Consider the following 13,078-nt stretch of genomic DNA (forward strand, 5'->3'; position numbering starts at 1 on the left):
TGAGGCAGTGAGAGAATAGATTGTGATGGATTGTTCCCTGATTGGCTCAGGCTGGTGTTATAGCCAGAAAGAAGTTGTAGTAGTGGCTGTAGGGAAAAATGCAGGTTCATAGAGAGAGGAAGCCATAGGGTACAGGTACATCTTATGTGTGAATATGCCAACGGAGTGGATATATTACAGCTGTTTCTAAGCAATTCTTTGGAAAGTGGGGCTTTATAATGAGTCATATCCACACACAATTGATTCACAGTGATAATGTCATCATTGAGAGTTAAGAAGGCAAAGGGAAAGTATGGACAATGCAAACAGTACTGTTTTCCTGGTTCTAGCATCAACTAGAGAACTGGCAGTACAGATCTATGAAGAAATCAGACCATTTTCTTATAGATTCAAAGTTTGTCTATGCATAGTCCATGGTAGTGCCAATATTGATCAGCAGATTCAAGACTTAGATTGTGGATTTCCCTTGCTTCCCTGGCAACTCCATGATATCTGGAGAAAAAAAATTGCCTTAACATTTTGCAAGTATCTACTGTTGGATGAATCTGATTGTATGCTTGATATGGGTTTGAACCTCATAATTGTGGTATAATTGTGTGATATAGTATGAGACAAATAGTATTTTATGACATTCTGATGTTTAAAATTTAGTCTCTCCAAGGAAATACAGCTGCTTGCTCATGACTTCTTGGATGGATGTGTTAGAAATATACTCTTGACACTGAAAATCAGTTATTGAGGAAGATTTATTAAAGAAGTATCTTAAGGAATCCTCTTAACATTTCTTGTCAGAAGTAGCCCTACTCCTCTTCAAGAAAAGGGACCCCTGAGTACAGATGTAGGAGAAGCTTTATGTAGTCGCTAGTTTGGCACAGCCCTTTCCTTCAGAGAATGAATTGGTTTATTCCTTCCCAGGTCACAATCTTTCTAATATGCCCACTACATGTTTCCCCAAAAATATGTATGTTCCCCCTCCCTCCTCCTAATCCCATGTTTAAAAATGGCAGAAAATTCCTTGTAAAGGATGTATTTTTAATATTCAATTAATCCATTAAGCAGAAGTAATATATATTTGTAAAGTTATGGAATTGTCCCCTAGTAGTTTGGACTGAATCTGCTATTATTTTAAGTTTGTGGTTTTCTAAAAACCACAAAACTTTATGCTTCAACGAATCTACCTTTGCCTTCCTAACTCCCCAATTCCTTATTTGCTCAAGGCTTCTATTCACTTAATTGTTCTGTAAAATCTTATCCTTCCTTAACCTCTAACATTCTGAAAACCTCTGGGTCAGTGGTACCCACTATTTCAGACTACTTCAAAATTTTAGAAACCCAACTTTTCAGCATTTCTCACACATGTATTTTTCTGACTCCAGGCAGAGTTGGCTCTACTTCTGAAAGAATCATACAGAAAGTAAGATGGGTGGAAGAATCAGACAAATGGTCATTTTTGCTTGACCTCCCTAAATACCACAAGTAAAAAAAAAATTACAGTTCTAATGGTTTAGGCAATGATTCACTGACTTTAGTGTTTGTAAAAACCAAAAGAAGATTGATTCCTTAGAAGACTTTTTTATACCATGAAGGATATATTTGTGCCAGTATCTACAGAGACTGACTTCAGATATCTTAGAGTATGTACATTGACTTTGTAGTACAGGTTATGTTATGTAACTTGGTCTTCCTGCTTCATTCTTCAATGACAGAGATATCAACATTTGTAAAGAATTTGCAGGATTTTCCTGCTGAAGCTAAATAAGTGCCATTATGGGTAGAAAGTATGACTTATGAATATCATTATAAGGGCAGCAGTCATGAACATTCTAAGAATACTCAGATTCAGTGGAGGTTTTGGTGCCAGAGATTATCAACAAAATAGCAGTGTCAGCAGTTCTGGCTTTAGTAGTAGTCAAGCATGCAGCAATCACAAAGGTGGTGGTTGTGCAGGAGCAGAGTATTTGGTGGAGGTGGCTATGGATGCTAATGGAACAAATCATAACTATCAAGGGATAGGGGTGAGTTGGAGTTGGGGCTGATACAGTAATTGAATATTTGATTGAATACCAAATAATTGAATACCAAACAAGTTAATATAAAAATGATGCCAGACCAAACCTTGTGTAATTTCAAGAACTTGAAGTATTATTATACTATATTATTATACCAGCTGTGATTTTTCCATTGATTTTTATTTTTAATGGGAGATACAGGTAAAAAATAAATAAAAGGAACATTTAGCAGTTCTTTTCAGAAGGTGGTTTAAAGACTTTATTGCTGTAGTTTGAATTAACTCCCCTCTCACCCATCTTTAACCCTAACTATATTTATAATTTTTGTGACAAAAGCATTTATTTGTTAATGCATTGTGCTTTTAATTTTACACAATTTTTTGTAATAAATTTCATATATTTCATTATATTATATTTCAGTATAATTAACAAACATGAAATTGCTAAATCTAACCCATCCACATATAAAAGATTATAAGTTGTTTGGTGTGCATTAAGCTAATTACAAATATTAGTAAAGTGAACTCAGCTAATATTTTTCTATATAGTATCTGAAATTTTGGTTGGAAATATGGACACAAATGAAAATAAATATGGAATACATATGTGGATTTTCTGATACCTCTATCATTGTTGACAATTTAATTCAAACATGTGACTACAAATAAATTAATTAGTAATAAAGAAACAAGTAGCAGGAAAGGCAAATATACAACAATATAAAGGACAACAAGAAGTACAACGATGCATTGTAAGAGATAGAATTGTTTTAAACTTTGAAAGATTTGTTAACTGATTAAGGCAAATGTTATTTGCTGAGGGTAAAGTGAATAGGGAATCAGATGTAAATTAAGATTTGAGTTGAGTTCAAATCTTGGCTGAAATGTGTTTGTCCCTGGTTAGTCATTTAACCCTGTTTCTCTCAGTTTCCTCATATATAAAGTGAGCATATATAAAGTGAGAAGAAAATGGCAAATTTTCTTAGTATCTTTGCAAAGAGAACCCCTAAAAGGATTACAAAGGTAAACAACTGAACAATAATGAGAAATAACTGGCATATGAGTGTCAATAAATGGGACAATAATAGTCCTAACAGCAAAAATAGGCATATTATGGAGAGAAGATTATTTTTGTGGGAGAGAGGAGGAGATGATGAATTCAATTTTGGATATAGATTTAGACCCAAAAATGTCTTTAAATAACCATCTTTTATATTTCTTTTTTATGGATGAGAAAATTAAGTTTCTCTCCTTTTTAAATACATTCAGTCTCCTTAGTTCTTTCTCTGGATGCAGATGTCATGTTTTGTCCAAAGACTATTAAGATGCTTTGGATCATTGAACTACATAATTGATCATCATGCATTCTTGTTGTTATTGTGTACAAAGTATTGTTGGTTCTGCTTTTTTAGCTCAGAACAAGTTCATGTAAATCTTTCCAGGCCTTTCTAAAATCATCTTGTTCATCATTTTTTATAGAACAATAATACTTCATTTTTTTTCATATACCACAACTTGTTCAGCCATTTTCAAATTGATAAGCAACTCATTTTCCAATTCTTTGCAACCACAAAGAGAGCTAGTGCAAACATTTTTGTATATGTAAATTCTTTTCCCTCCTTTATGATTTCCTTGGGATAAAGATGCAGTAATGGCATAGCTGGATCAAAGTAAACAACTTTTATTTTGATGTCATTAGCTCGGTAATGCTGAAGATAACAATTGTTTTGTCAAAATAGTTACTAAACTGAACTAAAAATTGAAACCTTGTCACACAGATGATGCAACTTAATTAGGAATCACCAGTTAATCCATAAATATTAGTAGAAAAAACTTATGTAGTAGCCTCAATTAGGGCTTAGGATATTTGCAGATTTGGGGGGAAAAAGTCAAAAACAAAAATCTTGAAGGATCTCAATGTCATTAATTTTTAATATGTCAGACTACTGAGTTAAATTTCTTATTTGCTCACTCTCTCCTGGATAGCTACTTAGAAACTAATAGTCTTTACTAAATCATTCCAGTCATAATGAGGTGATGTATGAATATATCCATATATTCAAAGCCCTGTTTTTAAAGTGAAGGAAAGTAAATATAGCAATTCCTCTTTTAGTATTTAGGTAAATAATTAATATGAGCTAGATAAATATGGGCAGAATATTGAAGGGAAAATTTAAAGGTCTGGTAATATGAAATAGTTTTTAGGAGAATTCTTCTATTTATACTTTTTAAATGTCTTCTGTACATGAAATTGAAATGATAGAATGAATGACCACAATAGTGAATGATTTTCTTTAAGGACCTGACTAATTTTGGTCTAATAACACATGCTACTGTGGTTGTTTTTTTTGATCCAGAGGGTATTAACAGAAAGAATTATGCAGTAAACTTTATTTTAATGCAGATTAACATAATTCTATTTGTGCTACATTGAGATGTTAAACTGGCTTATTATAAACTTTATAAAAATAGCTTGAGAAGAGTAAAAGACAGAAATTTTTAAAATCACAAAGATTGAAAATATGTATATAACTGTGCAAGGTGACAGTTCTGCTCTCAAGGCAGTTTTGGACAGTTTGGATAACCCAGCTGCATAGGTTTCCATTGTATTTGTAATCTGTTTATGCTAAATTTGGCCAAGGATGAGTTTTGTCTACCACTAAAAAGGCCTCTGCCACTTGGAATTTCTATGTGAATTTTGTGGTCAGAGTACCATGATTAAAATTCTCCATCTTTTTTCAGTAACATATGAAGATGGCAAACATCTCCTAAAGAGTATATTTTAAGTGTATTGTGCTTTTTCTAACAGTTTTATTAAGGAGATTCGCTTGACCCTATTGATATCATTTGCTGAGGTGCTACTTTACTTCATCTTGGTTTATGCCCTTATACATAACTTTTTACAAAATGTTTATTTTATTTCACAGAGAAAAAAACATATATATGCCTAGATAGATAGATAGATACCTCTTACATGTGTGTCCTTAACCTTCCAATCTTATTTTGTCTCTTGGAGATTGTCAAATGCAGCTTATCTAAGAATGGGAAGAGACTAAATTCTAAAACTTATTTAGTATCATGGGAATGATACTTAGGGAAAAAATATTTCCACACCACAGATTTCTAGATACATTTTGCTGCTAGTTTTGTACAATATTTATTCAATATTTTAGCAAATATTTGGCATTTTTTGTAAGCCTAAAAGTGAATTTTTGAAAATTTAATTAAACTTGACCAAAAGACAATGCAAAAACATTAGGATTTGAATGCTGAAATGCCACCATATATGTAAAATTAAATATTTTGGAGTAGTATGTTTATTTTTTTTTCATATTAAACTCAAGTCTAAATTAAGGAGATCCCATATTAGCAGTATAGCCATAACTTTCTATTACTAAATCAAAATTGGCAACAATATCAGAACGCTTCAAGGTTTTGATACCCTTGTCTTAAGACAGAAATCAACCACTTCTAAACATTGATATGAAATATTCAGATTCTCAGATGTTTGTTGCATGAGTTTTATTTATTTGTGGGGCTTTGTTTGTTTTTTTCCTTCATGAATGTCTGGCACACTATAATCTTCACACATGGGATTTTTTTGTGTTATTGGCCGAATCAGTGATTTGTACATTCAGTAGTAACATTTTAGCAAGTTTATTAGTGAGCAACATTTTCAGTTCATGAAAAAGGATTAAAAAATCATATGCAAGAATGCATTTTAAATTGTTGAATGTAACGACTATAGGTTTAGAAATTGATTATTGTATTAAATTAAATGCTAGGACCGCTGTGTCCTATTCTTATTTCATTATTCTTATTTAATTAAAATAAAAGTTGAAAGGCAAAAATAAATAAAAATAAGGCATAAGCCTTATAATCAGAAACAATTTTACAAGAAAAATACATAGCTCAGTAACTTCAAAGTAGATATACAATCACAAAGAATACATAGCATAAAAAATGGAAAATAGTTTTTAACTAAACAAGATATAGAGAACAGTTTTGATAGATCAAAAAAAAAAATTTGACCCAAAATATTGTGCAAATATTTTGTGCAAATCTCTCTCTCTCTCTCTTTCTCTCTTTTTCCCTCCCCCTTTCTCTCCCTCCCCCTTTCTTTCCCTCCCCCTCTCTCTCCTCTCTCCTCTCTCTGTTTTCCTCCTTTTTGTCCCTCTCTGACTTGATGTCTGTCTCTGTCTCTCTCTATCAGTCTACCTCTGATTCCATCTCTTTTACTCTCACATGTTCAATTGTTTTCAGCCTGCATCTTGGAAAGTCAGAATCTCTGATTCACCTTGTCTACTGGTATCTATTCCAACTCAGTTCTCCATGATTCATTTTAAACATTTACTTGTTTTCAATTTACAAAAGAAAATATTCTCCCTCTCTTCCACCTACTACAACTCACCAAAAGAAAAAAAACAAAACTTTTAACAAATAGTTAATCAAAATTTAGTTCACGTTGCCTGTACCCAAAGATATGTCTCATTCTGTTCCATAGGACAATCGCCTCTCAATGAGGAAGTAGATAGTATGATTCATTATTGGTTTTTCAAAATCATAGCTGTTCATAACATTTATCAAGATTCTTAATTCTTTCAAAGTTGTTTGTCTTAAATGTCATTGCAACATCATAGAATGTTTTCCTGTTTTTACTTGCTTTATTCTGTGTCAATTCATACACATCTTCTCAGCTGTCATTGAAAACATTGCTATATTTTTTCAGCATAGTAGTAATATTCCATTAAATTCATATACTATAATTTAGTTAGTCATTCATCAATTGGTGGTCTTAATAGTTCTTTACCACTATTTTTAAAACCTGGCATAAATATTTTTCATGTTGTTCTTTTTCTTTTTTTTTCTCTTTGGGGGTAAAAGCCTAGTAATAGTTTATCTTGGTTAAAAGTTACAGAATTTAGTGACTTTGGTAGCATATTTCTAAATTGGTACTGAATTATATTTTTCTATGGTTGTCAGGCTCCTCCATTCAAATCTTTACCCTTAGTCTCTCTCTCTCCTTCTTCCCAGTTGTACCAGATCTCTACTGGTATTATCAGAGTCACATTAAAAGTTCAATAGTTATAATAAACCGTTTCCTTATTCTGTAGATAATATATAAATGATTACTCTTTGGGAAGCTACATGGCACGAGCCATGGAAAGAGCATGGGTTTGAATATCAGAGAACTTGTGTTCAAATATCATGTTTTCCACTTGCTACTTTGACATATGTAAGCTTAGGAAAGTCATTTCAGCTCTGTGGACTTCTATTTCCTTATGTATAAAACAAGTGAATACAAGTAAGTGATTTCTAATGACATTTACAACTTTAAATATCTGATCCATTTTTATAAATAAAATCTTTGCTTTTTGGTAATCATTTGTTAAGATTACTGAACTATTAAGTATATAAAGACATTGGAATGTTTCATATAGATATCAGTAACAAGAATTTTGATTTTTATAGAGGGTCAAAACATAAATAGTTTCTAAGTAGTGGAATATTATTTATAAGTAAATTATAGTTAAATTTTCCTTTCTAATTGTTTATTCTAGTCAAATCCTATATATTTTCTTTGTAGATCTTATAATTTGGCCACAATCTGACATTTATCTGTCTTCTAGTAGATCTTTAAAAAAGAAAGAAAGAAAACTCATGTTGACATTCTATCATCTAATGTACTGAGAAAGGATGAGAGGCTGTCAAAACCTGCATCAATTGTAGAAGATTCTTCTTATGTTCACAAGAATTCATGATTTCTATTTTTTAGCTGTCTTCAGTTTAATTTTCTTGAGATTTCTTCATCTGGGCATTCTTAAAGAAGACATTTACATAGTTAGACAGCAGAGGACATCTGAAAAAAAAAAGGAAAGAGGCAGATGTTGAGAGCTACCTACAAAACTAGGAAAACATTCAATCCTTATGTCCATGTGCTCTCCAGATGAAATGGTGACTCATAGCAAGAAATGCAGTAATGTATTTTGCAGCTAACAAATCTACTGAAAAATCATAGCTTCTAAAATTAGAGGTGGACTAGAAAATTTTGAGTATCATTTGACTCTGGCAAATCACAAACTTTGAGCTACTGCCTATGTGTGCATATATAATTTGATTTCCTTTAGTGCTCCTAACTTCAGAATAAAAATTGCTTTCCAATTTAATCTTTGTATTCATTATTCTAGCTTCTATTTAGTAAAAAATAAATTTATTTTAAATTCTATTCATAGTTATAGATAACAGCTTTGGGAGAGAAAGTCTTTTAAGACAATTCCAAATGTCTACAACCTTGATAACCCATTGCATATCTACATGACCCATTAAATACAGCAAGATGTGTCATTTCTAACCTACATATCATTTTCAGGGAAGAATAAATTTCAAGGACAGCAAAACTACTTAAGAAATTGTATATGCTAGAAGCAAGGTATTGAATATCTCAGATCATCCATTTCTTAAGGGATCAATGGATTTAAATATCTAATAATTCTTAACTGTTAATAGCAAAAAAAAAATAACTGATTAACAATATAGAACTCAATATGGTTTACAATGTAGCCAAATAGTTTTCTTGATATTTCTCAGATGTAACATTTCATCATCAATCTCCATGCCTTTGGATTGAATATATCCCTTGAATGGAATGTACTAACATCTCACCTCTGCTTCTTGGATCTGTTCAACTTATATAACATCTTCTGCATGAAGCCTTTTCTGATTTTTTCCAACTACAATGGTCTTTTTCCTTTGAAAATAATTAATTAGTATTTATGTTGTATGTATTTTATATTTTACTTGAATTAGAATGTAAGTTTGTCAAAGTCAAAAATTCTTTGACCTTTGTCATGGTTTTCCTTTCATATAGCATGTCTGGTATATTGGTTGTTGTCTTCCCTTTTCAAATAGGATCAAAGTGACATCACCATCTTAGAGTAGAGTTACAGTGTGTCTGATTGTGGCTAGTAAGAGCAATATGAGCTCAGAATACTCTGCCACATAAATAGTTGTTGGACACAAATAGTCCATATGAATCTTGTGGGTAACTTAGCTAATTTTGTACATTTCACATTCCTTTGGGCTAATTCAATTCTGCTTTGCTTATAGAGTACAGTACCTTCTCTAATGCGGGAACATTATACTAGGCAATCCTGTGCCACAGTCTCCCATGCAACACAATCAGTTCTAAAATTCCCAAGAGATACCTTGAGTTCCCTGTGCTGTTTTTTTCTCAACACTTGCCCTAAGTGAGTTCTCTTAAAATAATGTTTTTTGGCAAGAATAATTTGGCATTTGAATAATATGATCAGCCCAATGGAGTTGTGCTCTCTGTAATAAAGGGGAAATGTTTGGCAGTTTATTTCTAGAAAGGACCTCAGTGTCTGCTATCTCATCTTTCCAGGTGATCTTCAGAATTTTCCTAAGGCAATTCAAAGATAATCAATTCACCTGGCATAGCATTGATATACTGTCCAACTTTCACAAGCATACAACAATTGAGTCAGAGTCAAAAATTCTTTGATTTTTTGCCATGGTATTCTCTTCATCTAGCATAATCCTCAGTACATGCTGATTTATTGATTGAATGATAGAATTGCAACATGATTAAAAGTTCAAGCTTCGTTATTCATTTTGGAGTGTAGATTTGATAAGTCACAAAAATATGCAGATTTAAGCAAATATAGAATGTTGGCTCCTAAGAAATGTGCCCATTTTGCCAAAGACTTTTGTTGATTTCTGCTGAAATTATGAAGCTTCATAATTTCTCATTTATAATCCATGAAATCTTATTGACAACTAATAGTTTAAAAATTCATTGAGAATTCATAATGCTCTTCATGTAGCAGTCACTATAATAGGTTCTGTGAATAGCAAGACAAAAATCAATATATTATCTTTCAAACAAAAGTTATATTCTGAGGTTTGAGGATGATGAAGGATAGGAATTTGGGAAGGTAGAGAATCGTTGGAGATATATGGGTAGAAATCACTACTGACCAGAGAAATGCAAATTAAGACAACTCTGAGATACCACTCTTTCAAATTTGTTTTCATTCAAAATGTTGTACACACCTGTCAGATTGGCTAAGATGACAGGAAACAATAATGATGAATGTTGGAGGGGATGCGGGAAAACTGGGACACTGATGCATTGTTGGTGGAGTTGTGAATGAAGACAACCTTTCTGGAGAGCAATCTGCAATTATGCACAAAAAAGTGCATCAAACTGTATACCCTTTGATCCAGCAGTGCTACTCCTGGGCTTATACCCCAAAGAGGTACTAAAGAAGGGAAAGGGACCTGTATGTGCCAAAATGTTTGTGGCAGCCCTGTTTATAGTGGCTAGAAACTGGAAAATGAATGGATGCCCATCAAATGGAAAATGGTTGGGTAAATTGTGGTATATGAATGTTCTGGAATATTATTGTTCTGTAAGAAATGACCAGCAGGATGAATAGAGGCTTGGAGAGACTTACATGAACTGATGCTAAGTGAAATGAGCAGGACCAGGAGATAATTATATACTTCAACAATGATACTGTATGAGGACGTATTCTGATGGAAGTGGATTTCTTTGACAAAGAGAAGATCTAACTCAGTTTCAATTGATCAACGAGGGGCAGAAGCTGTTACACCCAAAGAAAGAACACTGAAAAATGAATGTAAACTGTTTGCATTTTTGTTTTTCTTCCCAGGTTATTTTTTACCTTCTGAATCAAATTCTTCCTGTGCAACAAGAGCAAAGACAGTGAAGAAATTGAGTTTTGTGAATAAAAAAGATTACCAAGTTCAGTTTTGCGGGGCTGCAGAGAATAGTAAGAAGAATATATTCAATAAGTTTCCAAAGATTTTTGAATTTCAAAGAAAAGAATTGGTGTTGTTGTTTGTTGTTGTTATTGTTTTAAGACTTTAGACACAATATGGAGACAGTTGAAGTTATTAAATAGGGGAGTAACAGGAAAAGGTATGCTTTAGAAATATCAACTAGGAAAATCTGTAAAGATTGTGTTAGACAAAGAAGAAACTTAAGGTCAGTCATCCCTCCATTGACCTTTGGATAATATTAAACTTCAATCACTTGGCACCTATAATGATTCAAAACTCATAACTATTAAACTACATTAGAAGAACATAAATCTTAAAAAATAAAAATTCAATAGGAAACATTTAATAAATATTTGGTAAATTTTATTCCTTATTTAATCTACATGCTTCTCCTGACTCATCTTCAACAGGACTTCATATGTCAAAGCATCTCATGACATGATTCAGGCAGATGTTAAGAGATCTCTCTATTTACTATTCACTATCATTCTCCCTCCTCTGGTGAAGAAACAAAAATGCCCCAATGTCTTAGAAAATAGGAAAATGTCTTTCACATGACAATTGGAATATATCTTTAAAACTTACCAATTTCTTGAATAATCTTGTCATCATATCTTCAGTTTCTGATCATTATTTCTGCAAGCTATAATGGGAAGACACAGAGAGGACATACTCCTGAGTTTTCATCACTTGAAATTCCTAGCTCTTCTTTGAAGTGATATTATCTCTGATGATAGACAAGTTGGCAGTGTTATGCATTACAAAGGGTCTCCTCTTATTGAAAGCTTTCACAAAGGACCCTTAAAAATGAGTAGCAGATCAGACAGAAACAAAAATGAGCATTGACATAGTTCTGACAAAATTACTGATTAACTGAAGATAAAAAAAAAATTAAAACAGATTAAAGCATTTGGATAATAGCTTTTAAAAAAAGAAAACATTCTCTTTGTTTTCAGAAACAAATAACCCTCTGGTACTGTAAACGTATATAAGTAATTAAGGGATAACCTGTGAAATTAACAGTTATAGTCATTTCTTATATAATTATCATATCAGTAAATCAACATATTTTAAAATGTATAGTACAGAAATTACATGTTCCCTAAAAGCCAGCAATTGAACAATGAAAACAAATTCAGAATTCTTATTTCACAACACCTCTGTCAGTCTTATTATTATAAATTACCCTGTTTTACTTGAGTCAAAGAATCCCATTTAATCTGATTATTAACAATGAAGTGATACCACATCTTCTGTCTGACCTTGAGCCAAATAATGAATTTTTACAACTTGATGATGAGAACTTAGGGAAAAAATAAATAACTCTATTCTCTCTCTCTCTCTCTTGGTTAAAACCCTAAGGGAGAAAAAGATAAGTACTACAGAAATTTAAGACTATATTAAATAAAAAAAAATCAGTGGGCTCAATGTGGTTTTCAAAGGTGATGATAGATGATGTTTAAATTGTTCCAGTCAGCTATAATATTTCATCTCTCAAATTCATAAAGTTTCTTTCCAATAAAGATAATTTCATAAACTTTCTCAGTTGCCTGTTCCAATACTTGACAACCTTTATAATTGAAAATTAACTCTGGAGATGTGTCTTAAGCAACTCACTTTAACTTGTTCAGCAAAGACTATTTGCCATTCACCTGATGATGGATCTACAAATACCAGGTCATTGAAAAATTCTGGTCTTTCTTATGATTTTGGAAGAAAGGAAGGAAGGAAGGAAGGGACAGAAGACTAAATGGAGGGTGGGAAAGCAGAGATATAGAGCAAGAGGGAAAGAAAATTTCTAATGATTTCATTTTATCTCAATTATTTTCTCCAATGCAATGTCCTACAGATAAGTACTCATAAATCAGGTGATGAAAAAACAATTTTGAGGTATTATTTGGCTGTACTTAAAAATTCTTATCCTTAAAAATAAACATTTCAGTAGGAAAAATCTGAAACCAGTCCTGTGAATAACGTAATAGTTATGCATCTATTTTACATAGAAACACATTATTATATTATATAACAGGAAAGGAAATTAGTGTTTATACAGCATTTACTATGTTCTGGGCACTATGCTATGTGGTATACATACATTTTTGATCTTTACAATAACTTTGAGAAGTAGGTGTCGATATTATCTGTATTTTACATTATAGAAAACTTAGGCAGAGAGAAATTAAGAGATTTGCCCAAGAACACACAAGTCAGTAAAGTATCTGAAGCCAGATTGGAATTGAGGTC

The 13,078-nt window shown here is 32.2% G+C and overlaps 1 pseudogene; it reads left to right on the plus strand.

Annotated features, from left to right (window-relative positions):
• Positions 1–255: 255 nt before the first annotated feature.
• Positions 256–1,984, plus strand: LOC111720981 (annotated as a pseudogene).
• Positions 1,985–13,078: the final 11,094 nt, after the last annotated feature.

Source organism: Sarcophilus harrisii, chromosome 4 (genome assembly GCF_902635505.1).
Source record: "Sarcophilus harrisii chromosome 4, mSarHar1.11, whole genome shotgun sequence".
Taxonomy (NCBI): domain Eukaryota; kingdom Metazoa; phylum Chordata; class Mammalia; order Dasyuromorphia; family Dasyuridae; genus Sarcophilus; species Sarcophilus harrisii.